Genomic DNA, 18,087 nt, shown 5'->3' on the forward strand with positions numbered 1-18,087 from the left:
ACAACAATAACTTCTAACTCGGCGAAGCCATATGGTTGAGGTATGGAAAATCCAATCATCTAAACAATAATTCACGAACCACTGACTTCTTTCTTTACAATTATGGTAAACCATGCCCAAGCGATTAGTAATCAAATGAGATGTATTTTTACTGAACAGGTTTGCACAGTGTAATTTGTTAAACAATATCTAGATATATTCCAGAAAATGTAACGAAAAGATATATATAAAATGTTTGTATGCTTTCGTATATACATGTTTAATAAAAGATTATGGTCATGTTGATTGGTTAAAGGTGAAACAGAACAGTTGGACTACAAAATGTAGCATTGCAATGCCGTTATAATTATTGTATTGACTTGCAGTTTGAATTCCAAATGCGACTGTAGTATTTGACATTACTCGTAAAACATCAGCTCTTTAATTCAAGCAGGTTACGGGGAGATAATAATCTGTATCAGATCTTAGGGTCATCCGAGTAAACAGTACGTCATTTCTTTGATTTATAGTTTTGAGTTACCCTTATTGCTACTATTAACAGTATCAAACGATATCTAACTGGACTAGTGTTCAAAATAATCATTTTGTTAACATATCAATAAATAATACAGGAATCTGTTATTTAATTTGTCGTTATAAAGCTTTGATATATAAGATAACTTTTAGATTACATCGAAGTAAAAATTTACTTAACTAACAATAAAAGCATCAACATTTGATTCATATTAAATTCATATTATGAATTGAAGCCCGTCCAAGCAGACATTTAGCAAGACTTTATCATAAACAGTCTAAGATTTGATGTGTTGAAAGGGAATGAGAAAATCTTTAATAATAGGTATACAACCGTGAAACCTGGCAAGAATGTACAAAACAGATATAACCAAAGGTGTGTTTGTATCACACAAGTGCATATGTGTAAAACTTATAACCTTCGCTTGACAAAGAAAGTTCAATGTTCTATCACAATGTCTAACAATTTACTAACCTGATGTTCAGTGGTTGTCGTTTGTTGTTTCGGTTCATACGTGTTTCTCGGTTTCGTTTTTTGTATAGATAAGACAGTTGGTTTTTCCGTTTGGGTGGTTTAACAATAGTCATTTTTGGGGCCATTTGTTTCTGTTCTGTGTGAGCCAAGGCTCCGTGTTGAAGACTGTACTTTGACCTATAATGGTTTACTTTTACAAATTGTGACTTGGATGGAGAGTTGTCTTAAGTTATTGCACTCATGCCACATCTTCTTATATCTATACACTACATATTAAAAATAATAACAAGTGGTATGATTGCCAATGAAACAATTCTCAACAAATAGATCAAATGCACAGACACTCGTCTCAGAAGAAAAAAATCCTACATACCTTTATATGACACGTGTTATATAAAGGTATATATTAGTATAGGGGGAAACAAATTCTGAGACGAGTGCCTGTGATCAAATGTTACAAAATTAACAGCTATGAGTATATAATAAGGAATTATAGTTCCAAACATAATTTATGCTAGTATATAAGAAACACATTTTATAAAAATATGAGGATTCCGTCTGTTTTTTTGCTTGAAAGTACCTTGTACAAGGTACTGTAATGCGACTTTCGAAGTATTAACCTTTTCAGAAGAATTAGTGAGGAATGGCAAAGGTATAAACATTACAAAACCGAAAACAATCAAATCAGATTTACAGAGTGAACATTTAAAATTTATTTTAATCTATAATGTCTTTGGCGAGGTGGTTGCATAATCAATCTTTCAATCAGTGGCATTCAATTTTTTATTCATTTTCAAGATAAATGCATATCAACAGTCAAGTTTCATGACTGTTCTGTAATTATGCCGACTATGATGAAAGGCGGGAAATTTGAACTGCAATAAAAAAAACTTAAGCAAAATGTGAATACCATATACCGTTTTGAACGGGTCATTAGGGGTGCAGTGGAAGCAACATTTCCATACAAAACAGATCAATAAAACTCTCGATTTCGACCGGAAGTGGTAGTGTACTAATCCATCCCATACAGCCAATTCAAGCATATCGTGGAGAGGAATCATAGGCATCAGAGGAAAAAAACCTAGGTACTCTCGGTGACATTTCAAAGGAGAGAAGTGGAGCCACCCGAACAATGAAATATTAATGATGGGGAGCGTACTAGATTTATATTTTCATTACATGTTTTATGCCAGCTTTATTTAGGCAGTTGTAAATTTTACAATGAAATCAAAACAATCATATCTATTTCGAAACGTACAGATAAGGATAGTGCTACATGTATAATATCTTTATTTCAATTCTATTGGGAAGCACTTAAATGCAAATAAAGTAACACTTCTACAAAAAGATGAGTAGATTTAGTTCCAAGTAACGATTTTGTTTGTGGTAGATTTCAATTAACTGTAATTTTATGTGGATATAGGAAAACAATTAAAACAATGTTATAATGCTCCCTTAAGTGTTCACCCAGACAAGTGTAGGAGGTAGCTTGCTGATTTAGAGTGTATATTCAGTACTGTCACTTTTATACATTTGATTTGTAAGCTGATTATATATATTTTTCATCTTGAGTGATTTGCAATCAAATTTGTTTTTAGATTTTGTAAAGCAACTGTGTAATTAATTCATAATATCAGCGTAAACATTACCAACAAAGAAGAAAGATCCCAGCAGAAAATCGTCTGAATGGCATATATTGTATAGTAAGACAGATTAAGAGGTATTTGATTTAAATTGAATACACAGCCTTTTATTGCAAGAAAACCGAATGGATGCACATGTCAGTATTTACAAAAACATTCAAATAAGTGCAGATGTTTATGTATAATGTATGCTGCATTTTAATAGAATTTCAAGAGGTTTGTACAGTTAAAAGGATTTATTGTACATGTAGGATCTTCAAACATATATTGCATTGGCAATACGATACAGTAGCTTAAAGATTTTGTTGAAAATACAAGTACAGTAGCATTTCTTAAAATGACCGAAACGAAACTGTCATACATTTTGACACCAGACACGATGAAGGGAAAGCAAACTTGCAATGTACTTAAGAATAAATATGTTCATAAAAATAAAATATAATACTATAAATAAAATACTTAAAACAGATTTCCTTTTGTCCTTAAATTTTGTGTAGGTATTAGTCAGTAATTTAATGGCCTTATTGATACACGAAATTCTCCCCCAGACGCCTGTTGTTGTAACATATTGTAAATCTTTTCAATATTTGTAGGACGGATCATTTCTCTGTACGATTATGGTAATGACCTGTTGACCCCTCATGTCTGGTGCATAACCAAGCTCACATAGCTAGTAATATCGCCTGCCTCATGTCTGGTGCATAACCAAGCTTACATAGTTAGTAATATCGTCTGCCTCATGTCTGGTGCATAACCAACCTCACATAGTTAGTAATATCGCCTGCAGTTTCTTCGTACATTGTAGACCTTTGGATATTAGATTGGTATCTACAACAAATTCTCTCTGTTGTTATTATTCCATTAGTTAAAGCTGTTTTTGTCAAGCACGTAACTTCGCAGCAACAATGGCCTAATAAAAGCGTTAGAATCTGAATCCCATTTTGCCTTGTAAACTTATTAACACTTAATTTTATTATACAATTCAATGTCATTATTTAGAATATATTTGATTCAAGATCAATAACTAATAATAACACTATCGCAAAGAAAGTACATGCTACAATAAGTCTTCACATGACAAACACTGTACCTTGTAAGAAGTGTAAACGGGGGAGGAAGTCGATAATTAACAATAGTAATGGATTTATGCAGCTTAAACAATTAGGAAAAATAAACCCAAATATGTCAAGACTTCAACGAAAGAATGTAAATAAAAATTGTCCATTATGACAAACAATATTCAAGCTCTTATCGGATTTCCACCTGAAAAGTAAATTTCATTGAGAAACCAATTATGGAATCAATAGCAATTAAAAGAAATTGCAATACCCTTTCTACTGATAAAACACTTGTACAAATTAGCGGAAAATATATATTTATTTTCCAGTTTATTTACCATGGTTTAAATTGATCTTGCATTTGTAGCTTTAAATACAAGAGTTTTTTCCCTTCGTCTAGTAAGAAACAAAATTTTCAAGTTGTATTTTGATTTGGTTGATCCGATAACATTCTTTATTAATTTTAACATAATTTTATTATGTATATAAGACTTATTGTGGTAGTATTCAGAAAAATAAGCATAAAATAAATAGAAAGTAAAAACCAAAGTGAAAAATTTCTTTAGTGAACTTCATTTCTCTTTTGTTTGTAGGTCTAGAACGGATTTTGTGAAAACTAGCTCTTTTGTATGAATAAAGTGTCCACATTATTTTTTACAAATAAGATATCAAACTCATAAAATAAAAACATAAAAGAGTATATTAATTTAATTGTTAATAAAAAAAAATTCTAAAAGATTTATTTTTAAAAAGAGAAAAAAGAAAAATGAAAATAAATATCTAGCTTCAGAATTGATATCAAAATCAATGAATGTTTAACTATTTATCTAATGTGGAAGACGTTCTTTGTGAAGTGGATAAAAGCTTTTCTTTTCCATTCTTCCACAATTTTAAAAGATCTTTAAAAGTCTTTAATCACGATCCTATGTGAATATAAATATGCATATTTGTTAGGACAATAGAGAGAATTATGTAGACCACATGAACTTATTTGGTGACTAAAATAAATAATTATTATCTTTGACTTTTCTTTTCGATGAATTTCAATTAAATAGCGCTCATATGCATTCAAACGGAGAACCACTCTTAACTTTGAATGATTTACATTAGTCGAAACTGATCTCCGACTTTCCTTACGGTAAAATCAATGTGCGTGAACTTTCGATCAGTATTGGGTTCTATGTGTATTGCTGTCATGTTTACTGTAACAAAGGAGTAGATAAAAAATATAGTAATACAATACTATTATGATTGACTTGTCAAAACAAAAATGCTTTCTACTTGATACTTACTTAACGACACAAAAGAAATTAAAACAATAGGATATGAATTAAACATGGCTCCAAGGAATAATAATAAATATTAACAATTCTGAATATACATTTGGATTATGTTGAAATCAAAAATAAAATGATAAAGTAAACAAATTTGGATAAACCAGCTTTAAGACAGTAATGATTTGGATCTTCGTTTTATGTGTATTCGTTTCTCGGATAACTGTAATTGGTAAGTATTGAATGCATATATACCAGTTTTAAATAATATATCAATAGGTACAAGCACAAACTAAATATCTGCACTTTGAGCTTTAAGTTATACATTCGAGGAATTACAGTTTAGCTATATGTATCTATGTTGACACAAACTCGATGTTTATATGTTTCCCATTAGCTATATTACCTATCTTGCTGTTTTGTTCACACGGCAGTTGATATGAAATACAAAAGCGGTAATTGCTATATCCTCCGTTCTATAGCAAAGCAGTAATTCTTCAGAAATCTTCTGTCCTTTCTTTCGATAGTCCGTGTGTATGTTGTATCAGCAACTCATTATAAATCACTGAGTATATATGGTGTCTTGAAAAGTTTGAGAACAGCTGATATCATAAAAAAAGAAGATGTGGTATTTGTGCCAATGAGACAACTATCCACAAAATACCAAAATGACACAAACATTAACAACTACAGGTAACCGTACGGCCTTCAACAATGAGCGAAGCCCATACCGCATAGTCAGCTATGAAAGGCCCCGATAAGACAATGTAACACAATTCAAACGAGAAAACTAACGGCCTTATTTATTTTTAAAAATGAACGAAAAACAAATATATAACACATAAACAAACGACAACCACTGAATTACAGGCTCCTGACTTGGGACAGGCACATACATAAATAATGTGGCGGGGTTAAACATGTTAGCGGGATCCCAACCCTCCCCCTAACCTGGGACAGTGGTATAACAGTATAACATAAGAACGAACTATAAAAATCAGTTGAAAAAGGTTTAACTCATCAGATAGACAAAGAATACAAGTAGACGTGGCCGGGTACTTATACATCCCGACACAAAAAGACACAATGAACAGATCTGAGAGTACTCGCAGTTATCTGACAGCTAGTTCAAAGCCACTTGCAACTAATAAAAAAATCATGCGTCTTAGACTAAACAATCAATCCGTACACATCCAACATCCAATGGATTTAGTGTAAAGACGTCATAAACAGCCAGAGAAAAACATGACCTTGTGCAATACCAAGTTACAGGTTAATTATAGCCCTATGCACTGCCGTTTTTTGTTTTGTTTTGTTTAGCTACATTTTACATCTTTTTACGCTTCATAACAAAACTAGACCTTTACCCAATCCGCCCAGACAAACAATCATATTGCTATATACCATTGAACTATCGTTATTTCGTCACAACAATGTATATCTACAAAAATTAATATGCTTTTGATTATTTAATGTGTCTATTTATATTAGTAGGCATTTTTCATTCGAATTAGTTTTCAACCAGTGTATCAGATTTATGATGTATATATATATTGGGGTTTGATTTGTTTTAGCTACATGTTTACTAGTAATTTTGGAGTAGAGCTTTTCACATAGAATATGTGTCTGATATTTATTGAGATGTAGGCATTCCTAGTTTAACTCTTGTAAGATTGAAGATGTTCATGAATTATAACTAAATAATTCTGTCTAACATGTGACAAGAGACAAGCTAAAATAATCTATGTTTGAGGTTTTAGCATATTACTTAAGCTAGATCTACAGTTATGGGAACGAAAGTCAACATTTGCCTTTCATTTACCTCACCCTTATCCTTTCATGAATTACGAATTGATCTGTTCTCATTATATATCACAGATGAGGATTACATCAAATAGAATTCACTTTGCAACATGAAATGGACTTCCAGAACACAACAATAGTTCCATCTAAATATAGAAAAAAAAAGATGCAGAGACCAAGTTACATGAAACAAATTAAGCGATTTGTATGGGTCACCGTGGAGCCATAAACAATGTTAAAACCCATACCGTATAGCAGGCCAGAAAAGGGCTCTGACACGAAAAAAAACAAAAAAAAAACAATCCAAACGGGAGGAATAGCCAGATATTTGTAAACAGTAAACGAAACCCCCATATGTTAAACAGCAATCACTGGATTAAAGACTCCTGACTTTGAACAGAATATGTCAGAGTTACATGTAAACATATTTGCTGGAGCCCAACCTTATAATTAATCTGTCTTACCACTAAATTGGACTTTTATAGATATTTAAAGACAGATGCATGCCCTTTTCCATATCCAACCAGTAACTGGGCCGATATTTTGATATCTGTCCTAGATGTTAAAACTGTGAGCAGCCATATTTTATGAATTGACCAAGTGATAGAAAAGTTATAAAGATTATTAAATATCAGTCAGTGGATTGTAACATGGTACGTCAAGAGAAGCTTGGAATCTTGATGGTTCATGTAACAAGCAATATTTGATGAATAAAATTATTATGTAGTTAAAAAAAAAAAAAAAAAAATATTAAATATAGCTGATGAGGAAAAATGTATCACACACTTCAGACTGTACTGTAAAAGAAATATAACAACTTGCACATACGACCGTCCTCTTTGTATATCCTTGGACTTTTATACTAACAAAACTGTCAATATATTATATCTCAGTTATAAACGTATGTTGTATGATGGTAACTGATTTCTAGACCGTTTATTTTATTATGTTTTAATTTGTTAATAACTTGACCCATGACCATGGAAATAAAAGATAACAAAGGAAGTCTGAAATGGGATATCACAATACTCTTAGTTTTCCTGTGCAAAATGATGACAGTAGATGGTATCCTCGAACTGTACATGCTAAATTATAAAATGATATGTCATTTTCTTTTGTATGGCCTGTAAACTATGTATTTGCTATTGCGTTCTGTTAATTGGTCATTGAAGTATGATCTGACGTTTAAACCACGCTGATATCAAGTGTATTTTCAAAGCAGTGGATTAATCTAATCTCGCATTTCGCATAAATGTTTTAATAAAAACACAAAAGATATATGTAAAATATCTAAAATACCCATCCATTTAATATTATCGTTATATATCATGTGTATTCATATTGATGTCGATATAATTTATGTACAATTAAAATAAAACAGATGCAAAAGTTATGTTTTGAATGATTGTCTTGAATAAGGAACTCAGAGAACAAGATTGAAATATATAATAGTCATAATATAATAGTACACTTTCACCATTCTTCACTCATCTGAATTTGTATGATTCCTTAAACACCAGTTAAAACTCCTTCAAAAGTTTTTTAATTGACTCAACATTACCTATACAAATGTATGAGATATAAGGAAATAACAAAACGTTTTACCGATTAAGATTAACAAAAGAAAATTAAAAACCAATTCTTCAGAGAACAATTGAGGGTCTTGCAAACGAGTTAATAAGAATGAAATTTTAAAAAACGATGTTAGAAAATGTCACTCCTTGTTGATGTTATTTGGTATCTCAAACTGATATACAAAAATAAGATTAATAGGTATATCCAGAAGACTTAATTGTTTTATAATGAACAAGAAATAATTTTAAAAAAAGGTCAAAATCTAGAATGTCAAATTGACCTTTAAACTTTACCTCAATTTCAAGGTCGTAGGTCAGTGATCTCGAATCAAAGAACCCCAGGTCAATCACTTGCATGGTTGTTGAGAAATACCGATTTCAAATACAAACAGGGAGAAAACTCCTACAGGTGTTGCCCAAAACACTTCGCCCTAAATGTACTTATCGTAAACAGTTATTTGGAAAACACATCATATCATTAACTGTTACAGTTTCTTTTGAATATAGATTACAAGCAAATTGAAAATTAAGAATATGACCTTGACCTTTGACCTTGACCTCAATTTCAAGTTCATAGGTCAGTGAACTCAAATCGAAAAACCCCAAGGTCAATCACTTGTGTGGTTGTGGAGAAATACTGATTTCAAATACATAAGGGGAGAAAACTCCTATTATAAATAACCAAAACATTTTGACTAAGCTCTGATTCCTTTCACGGATTTGGCTATCCTTTTCAAACCTTTTGGATTATAGCTTTTCTTCTTTTATATAAGCTTTGGATTTCAAATATTTTGGCCACGAGCATCACTGAAGAAACATATATTGTCGAAATGCGCATCTGGTGCAAGAAAATTGGTACCGTTTATGTTATTTTGACTAAAATAGGTTGAAGTTTCGCCTTATTGTAAACAATTATTTGACAAACACATCATATCATTAACCTTTGACCTTTGACTTTTGACCTTGACCTCAATTTCCTTCAAATTAACCAAGGACTTCATATCAAAAGACTGTAGGCCTCTACGACGTATAACGTATGAATTTATCCAACATATCGCCTATATAAAATTTCAAAGGGAAATAACTTCCATAGATGTCTTCCAATCACTCTAGTTAAAAATAACTAAATCATTCTTAAGAGTAGACAAAAAATTTGGTGAAAACAGTTTTTTATAATCTTTTACGGTTTAAGAGATATAGAGATAACAAGAAAAAGGGACACGGGGAGAGAACTCCTATAATAATAAATGTTTGGTCACACAGGGTGAGTTTTGAAACCTATATTACTGTACAACCGATCATTTGCCAAAAATCCTTTGATATATTATAAAACAAAAAAGCATCGTAGACGGCAGAAGAAAACACAATTAAAAGAAAAACAATAGGTCTCTCCACGAAAAGTGGAAAGACCTAAAGACCTAATTAAACAGACGAAATGAAAAGGTATTAACATTTTTTGTCTGTGCAGTGTCTTTAAGCTGATTTTTGGTTATTCGTGGTTTTTTTTCTTTTGGTAAAAGTATCGTCAACCCGTGTTCAATTGTCGCATTGATACATGTATCTGTATACCTTTGGAAATATATTATATATATAAGTTTGTAATCATAATCATAACGAATAGAACATACAATAATAATGTCATAATAAAACTATCGAATTGAAAGCTAAGGACAATATTCATATCAAAGTTAATATTAGCTATGACTTATGAAGAATATTGAAGAGGAAGTCCTTTTTATCATTTTGTCATTTTATTGCTACATGTATCTCATTGATATAAACCTGACGATTTTGATTGGTCAGCAGTTACCTCCTGAATTGCCGCATTCAAAAGCGAACGAAACGGCTCTTTCATTGAAGGTAGTAAACTATCAACAATTGCCCTACCCATACACTCCAACCATATTTTTGTGTTGACACATAGCATAGTTTAATCTTTCCTGAATATGTATATACATTGTAATACATTAAACATTGGATTATGACTATGTTTCCTTACAGAGCCAGCATGTGATAATCCATTACCGTTTGTTGGATCATCAACGTGGAGAACAAGTAGCAAAGGAACATGGACAATTAATGCAGGTCAGACACAAATACAAAATTTTGAAGTAACCACAAATAGTGCTATCGGACCTGTCAAATACACAATGGATTGTGAGGATGATACAACAGATACTGATGGATACACTCTACTTAAGTGAGTATATTAATTATTCAATAGTTATGAAACGTGTTGTAACACTTACATCATTTATTAGTATATATGTGCTTTACTTGATTAAAGATGATAAGATGTAAAGAATCTATAATTGATATACTTCATGAGTTCTCAAAACTAGATTTAAACTCATTAAAAGGTAAAAAAAAAAATGACTCAGTATGGCTCATAAATAAGTACATGGTAGTAATGGTTTGGAAGGGATATCATATTATTATTTATTTTATTAGATCTACAACGACAGTCAATTTATTTGGCGGCCCCAAAACTATCTATGTATGTGTGAAATTTGAGCAGAAAGACGCATCGTCAACAGATTCTTACTTGTATTATTTTGGATCAGGTATGTTTTTGTTTACATGTTGCTTTTGTACTTAAATGGTTTGCTTAATAAGGATGAAAATAACAAGATTGTGATTTGGAATATTCTATTTTATTGTTGTTGTGAATTTCTGTTGTCAATATTGCTGATGTAAAATGAATGCAAAGAATATTTTTGTATCAAGCAAAGGAGGTGTTGGGCCCAGACAAATAATCAGTGTTCCCATTTAACAGTCAATGTAAATGTTATATTTCTTTAACACTAAAGTGGTTATTAAATTTAGGCATATTGTATTAATTCATACAAAACAGCCATGCAAATTGACGAATATGGTTTCAAATGCAGTAGTGTTTTCAGGCTCTTTTTTATATAATTTTGTAGCATAAAAGCACGTTGGTTCATCAATCAGTTATATATAACTCAAAATGTCCCCATTACTAGTAAATGTAATTAAGAATCATTCTTTGTTTTAGTATTCTTCATAACCATTTTTTTATTTCAATTTTACTTCTTCTATTATTTCTCATTGCATCTCCCTTTTCCTCAATATCAACTGATGGATATTAAGTTATTGAATTATTTTTCGTCTTAGTACTGACAACTAGTTACAGTGCAGGTAAACTACAGCTAAAAGTTCTTGATATATTAATAATGTGCAGCACTACTTATCTTTAATTTTTCACCATAATTTTGCATGTGCAATATTTGTTTTAATAGTGATTGTTTTCTTCTTTCGATTTTATATTAATTTATAATAAGTAATACGCTTACTTCTTATAAAACTCACTAGCCTTATTAATACCAGCCAAACGGACTGTTTCTCTCCTATCAAGATAAAATTTGAACATACAATGTCGAAAAAAATCCAAAATGAGACACATTTATGAACCAAATCAGCAATCAACAAGAAGAAATATTTAAACAGGATAACATCTTATTTCAGGCACTTCGCTTTCTCTTTCATTTAATCAAATTTCAAGCATTCATGGCATTTATTTCTTAATTAGTTCAAATAAAGTGAAAACCATTTCATTTCAAGGCACTACCTTTAGTTGTCATATCGTGATGACAATCAGCTGACCTCTTAATTATGCATGTATTATAAAAGAACGTACAAAAGTCCAACTTTAGAAATACAGAAACATCTACTCATGATCTTAGAAACAGACAACCTGATACACCCATGCATCTTTTTGTTATTCAAGAGCATCCGATTCCAGTTCATACCAGAATTAATTCAAATAGTTTGAAAGTAACACCTACATGACATATGTGTATGAACTATTTTGTTTTATATATTTACTACAAGTTTAGTGTTGCGTTCATTTCGATGAACTAGTATGTATTACTATTTAACGAAAAAAGTGACGCCCGCCTCAGGGTTTTTGCTGCGTGAACGTTGGAGGCATTAAACTGTGTTCTGCTCTAAGTCGAGTTGTTGTCAAATTTCTATTTTACTTTTAGGAAAGATCTGAATAAGTGGTGTAAAAAAGTAAAATCACAAAAATACTGAACTCCGACTAAACTCAAAACGGAAATTACATAATCAAATGGCAAAATCAAAAGTTCACACACCTCAAACGAATAGACAGCAACTGTAATATTGCTAAAATGTTACACCTTTACTCTTTTTATCTTTTGAGTTCCAATTTTTATTTGACCAACCACAAGACAAATTATGCATGTTGCAGCAAATAATTTTGAACTAGATTTCTTGTGCAAATTTCCCCCCGACTACGTTTTAGCTAGGAAGTATTGATAGGGATCACATGGCCTTACACGTCATTCTGTGTTCAAAATATTATGTTCTTGATTATGAACAAAATGACTTTTTGCCCGACTTCGATTCTAGATCTAGACTTTGTGTATTGTATATTCAAACTCCTTATATTCTATTATAAAACCAATTTTACTAAACGCTAACACTAACATTGTAATCGTTAAATTAGTACCTTAGATTTGCTTTTAAATTGCTTGAGTTAACATATATGGACGACCATTTGATTTTTGGGGAATGGGACTACGAATTTTGAAAATGGATATCAGCCACTACCGAAGCCTCTATAGAAATAACATTGCCCAACACTTGATGCGAAATGAATTTTCTGTATCACAATATACATAAAAGAAGTATTTTCGTCTGTAGGCATTACTATTCCTACTGGCAAAGAAACTTCTATAACTTTGATTGATATCTCCCGACTTGATACAGCTATATCATGACGTGTGTCATGTATGTCATGACGAAAATGTCGTCTTTCTTTTACCCATTAGAAAATTAGAAGACTATGTAAAATCCAAAGTAAACAGCACAATGTGGTCCGAATGAATAGTTTATTGATGGTGTTTTATTTCACGCATTCATATTATATTTTTAAAGATGGTAATAACCAATTTAAATCAAAGCATTATTTTAACTTGTCTTGTTCTGAGAGAATCAACATATATATTAGTTAAATATACGAATGTACTGTTTCTCTGAATTTAAGAATGTCAGAACAGGTATTTCAGATCTAAGAAACAGCTTTTTTTCAAATTGCACGTTATCTTAACTTTGAATGTCCTCCTTTTGTTTTACCAACCATAAGAAGACTTTTGAGAATTGCAACATAATTTTGTGTTCAATGATTTCACTATTTGAGTTTGTTTATCTAAAGTTTGATAGTGACAATCGGTTTTAACACGTCATTCAATATATCCTCAAACAATGGCCACTTTTAGGATTAATAGCTTTTGTTTCTAAGGCTCCGATTTCAGACTTAATTTATTGATCAAACTAACTGCTAGATTTATAATGCTATCAGTAATCATAAATATTATGGATGTAGTGCCTTTTTTATCTGAACATTTGCTTACATTTTCCTTTAGTACTTTTATCTTACACACAATTTCTTACATTTCGTAATTTACTAATTAACATTGGTTAGAACCTTAGCTTTGCTTTTAAATATTTGCTTTATTCAACCTAATGGGACAACCATATGCTTTTCTTGAAAGGGAATTTTAGAAATGTATGTATCATTGACTGGTTGGCACTTAGTTCATGCATATACAAAATTGCCCGAAAGAGGATCAATTGACTTTTCATAATGTGCTCAACTGTAAGTGAAAATTAATTTTCTGACAGCAAAACATCCTTTCAGAACCTTGATGGTCGTCCCTTTACAAAGTATAATTATTAAACTTCTATATACATACATATATAATTCTTCTACAAGTCTGTTGTTATTGAATAATAGGTCATTTGTCTTTAACATATGTAATAACTGGAATATGTTGTTATAAGCAAAGTGAACGGTACTATGTGTCGAATAAATATTTTACAGATTGTTAATACTTTCGATTAATGTAAACATGATAATTTTTCAAAACAAGGACACAGATGGACAAAAAGAATACATTCTTATATAACAATCATCCCTTTACCTTATATGGCTACATGTTTGTAGTTTCTTTTAGTTTTATAAGATCTTTGAAGTTTGTCTAGAGGGTTATGTGCATCCCTCAATTAACAATACATGTGTTTTATCTCTAGGTAATGTTCACATCGCATTTATATAACAGTGGACATCACTGCTTTACAATAAATATAGTTGTTGACTTATCAACGAGACCATCTTATATAAAATTCTCTCATTTCGCGGAATATTTCAAAAACAAACGACAAATAGTGATATTTTAGTTTGTTATACTGACTCGATCCACAAAGCTTTACGACAAAGGCGAGCTGGTTTTAACATAAAAAAAACAATCCTTGTTTCTTGTCACCATTTTTTCTCCCATGTGTTTTAGTTGGGTAAATTATCAAATAACATAAAGTAGGTAACACCATTTTTGTTTGCAATCAAATGACTACAATGATTGTTCTGTTGTATGAATGACGTCGCCTGAATTTCATTGTTACATCGACGCGGATATATATGTTTCTATATTGGCATGTGCGTTTTTCTTTTTCTTCCCACCGGTAGCTATTTTTTTTTATACTCAACGAGAAACAGTCGTTTATGACTAAAATGTATATTTAGTACGTGCTGCAATGCATTAACTTTTTTTAAAAGAAAGATATTGAAAGTTAAACGGAACATTGCAAAACATAATTATTTGATTTAGCGCAAGTAATAACCTATGCACAATAACATTTAAATTTAAGTTCTGATTTATCTGTAAAGAGGTTTTATACATTTGCCCACCATGAAGTGATGGTACAAAGTTATAATGATAATGCATATTTCCAGGTTCTACTACACTAGCTGCTGGTACATATGAAAGGATTATTTTGTTGCCAACAGCATCTACATTTAATTTTGATAGCCATTGTGCAGATAAATCAACAGCGGCAGAAAGGACACATGTTGCGATAAAAGATGGTATTATTTACGAATTGAAATGGAAAAATTACCGTTGGATTACAGTTTTTGACGTTTAAAAAATAATATTCACGTCAAAATGAGGATAATTTTACCAAAGCTTTAAACTCTCCACCAATTGTGCACATAATATATAACATGAATTACAAGAAAGGCATACACTTGTTCAAACATTCCTTAGGGTACCATCTTTGTTTCCAGTACTACGTTTCTGGCTCAATTTAAATAACTGACTTTTTAAAACAAAAGAGGTCGCAAAAGTTCATGGTTTATTGAATAAAAGTCCATACTACCTAATCAAATCATATGCTCAATTTTATCAAACAACTGAACGGGGGCTAACAACTGTCATATTCTTTACTTAGGACATAACTTTTAAGAAAAAAAATATGGCAAAAGGCGTACTTCTCTCCAATTTTGACCAATATGAAGATTTGAATAAATTTGGTATAAGTGCCAATGAGGTACCTCTCCATCTAGGTTTCAATATATACAAAGTAAGTAATAAAAGGTCAAAGTACGGTCTTCAACACAGGTCATTGGCTCATACCAAACTGCAAGCTATACATGCACCAACATGACTAGTATGATACATCCCAAACATGAAAACAACGATATAAGTCTATATTAGAAATGAAAACACCTAGTATATATAAACCACACCAATAAACGACAACCATTGAACGAAAGGATCTTACTTAAGATTCCCTTCCGTTTCATAAATGTGACCTACCGAATTTACCGGATTTGTTATAGCATGAGCAACACGACGAATGCCGCATATGGAGCAGGATCTACTTACCCTTCAGGGGCACCTGGGATCACCCCTAGTTTTTGGTGGCGTTCGTGTTGCTTATTCTTAGTTTTCTATGTTGTGCCATGTGTACTATTGTTTGTCTGCTTGCCTCTTTCATTTTAAGCCATGGCATTGTCAGTTTATTTTCGATTTATGAGTTTGACTGTCCCTCTGGTATCTTTCATCCCTCTTTTAGGACAGATGCGTACAAAATTTTAGTTGAAATATAAAAATGTTGGAAATGAAATTTTGTTATTTCATTCATTTAATTATTTCAAAAATGTAAAGTTTCATAAAACCAAAAAACTTAACGTTGCGAATTCCAAAATTATATAGATTTTTAAAATATACTACTATAAATCTAATATACACAAAAAGTCCTTATATGGATACATTAATTAGAGATCATATTCTCAATTATGTGAAATATTTAATTAGAATACTAGACCGGGTCAAACGATGAAAGCATTAACATTGAGATCATTAAGATATATATAAAAAATTCAGTTGTAAGTGAAGAACAATAAGTGCAAGAGGAGAAGAATTGTATATACATATATAGATTTAAAAACGAAACTTTATGCTTACATAACTCGTCTCTTCCTTTCATAAACTTCAAAGAAAGATACAGATAATTTAGAGTATTCATGCTATACTAGCTGTGATGTCAGTAATATATATTACTGATTCTGCTGTGTTTCAGGAACTGAAGACAGTGCAGCAATAACATGTCCGACGTCAATACATGGGACATTTTCGTACAGTGATACATCTTGCACAAGTACTTTTCTAGACGTGTGTTCCACCCTTACACAGTTTTATTTCAATTATACTGTTTGTGCTGAAGAACAAATATTTTCTGGTAAGTTAAACTAAAATTTTGGTTTAATAATGTTTTTGGTAAAGCATCGCATAAGTCTTCAAGTATTTATTATACATTTATAATTCACATTAATTGGTTTGAACTTTTGTTCAGACAAGCGCTTTCGATGTAATAAATGAAGTGTTATTTTTTCTGACACTGAATAAATTGAGCTCATTGGACAGCGCTTTTGTACTGATGTGACTTTTTGAATACCAGTTTTGGAATCGATGTTGGTAAATTTAAACAATTTTCAGAAACTAAAGTTATACGGCTAGGCTTAAAATATAATTTTGGATATAACAGGTTTTTGTTTGTCCTTTTTTATATACCGCAATGAAGTATGTATAAATCAACGACCTTCTTAATATTTAGATTTCGGCTCTACTTTTAGAAATGTATTTTTAGTTAAATATTGCTTTTTCCCACATCCACTTAGCGTATTTGATATTTGTAGAAATGGCCAATGACTTAATCCAGATACACAAAAAAAGTCTGCATATTGAAAGTCAGTCTTTAATTTAGATGTGTAAAATTATTGTGGCTCTTTTTTTAAATTTTTAAACCTATTTACAAAAGACATGTATTCACTCTATATGATTGATGATGTGACGTTTAATTAGATTTGATAGTGCAAATGTGAATAATTTTAAAAGGAGCAATTGGTGTCGAACTCTAGTTCACCGATTTGACTCAAAATAGCATATTTGGTTTATACATACTGAAACTTGTAATCAAATTACAAAAAATCTAAACAAATCATTAAACCATGCATGCATATGATTTCTAGTTTATACGCAATCTTAAAACAGCTGGATACTATTTGAGGCTTTTTCAAGACATTCGACTGGTGTAATATGAAATCATTGTACTTTTAAATTTTGGTTCGTTAGACTTTTACTTATTTTACTGGATTATTAAAATATACCATTTAAAATCTCAGGTTAAATATAAGTATATTTTATAACGATAATGCATGTACATTTGTCGTCCCTGTCTGCAAATCTATGAACTTTTACATTTGAGAGTTTTAAAGTATTTGCTTATGATATATGTAATAATCAATGGATATATAATTACATTTAAAGGGGGCATTAATTGCCAATTTTATTTTAAAAAGTTGACCCAAACTCAGTAATTAGACTTACAAAATACTAAAACATTTAAGGTGGTACCTAA

General features: G+C 31.1%; 1 long non-coding RNA gene across 1 annotated transcript; it reads left to right on the forward strand.

Annotated features, from left to right (window-relative positions):
* Positions 1-10,818: 10,818 nt before the first annotated feature.
* LOC143085339 (uncharacterized) lies at positions 10,819-16,902 on the forward strand. Its single transcript, XR_012981307.1, has 3 exons — positions 10,819-10,904; positions 15,119-15,250; positions 16,750-16,902. It is a non-coding gene; the product is annotated as an uncharacterized LOC143085339 (long non-coding RNA).
* Positions 16,903-18,087: the final 1,185 nt, after the last annotated feature.

This window comes from Mytilus galloprovincialis, chromosome 8 (assembly GCF_965363235.1).
Source record: "Mytilus galloprovincialis chromosome 8, xbMytGall1.hap1.1, whole genome shotgun sequence".
NCBI classification, from domain to species: Eukaryota; Metazoa; Mollusca; class Bivalvia; order Mytilida; family Mytilidae; genus Mytilus; species Mytilus galloprovincialis.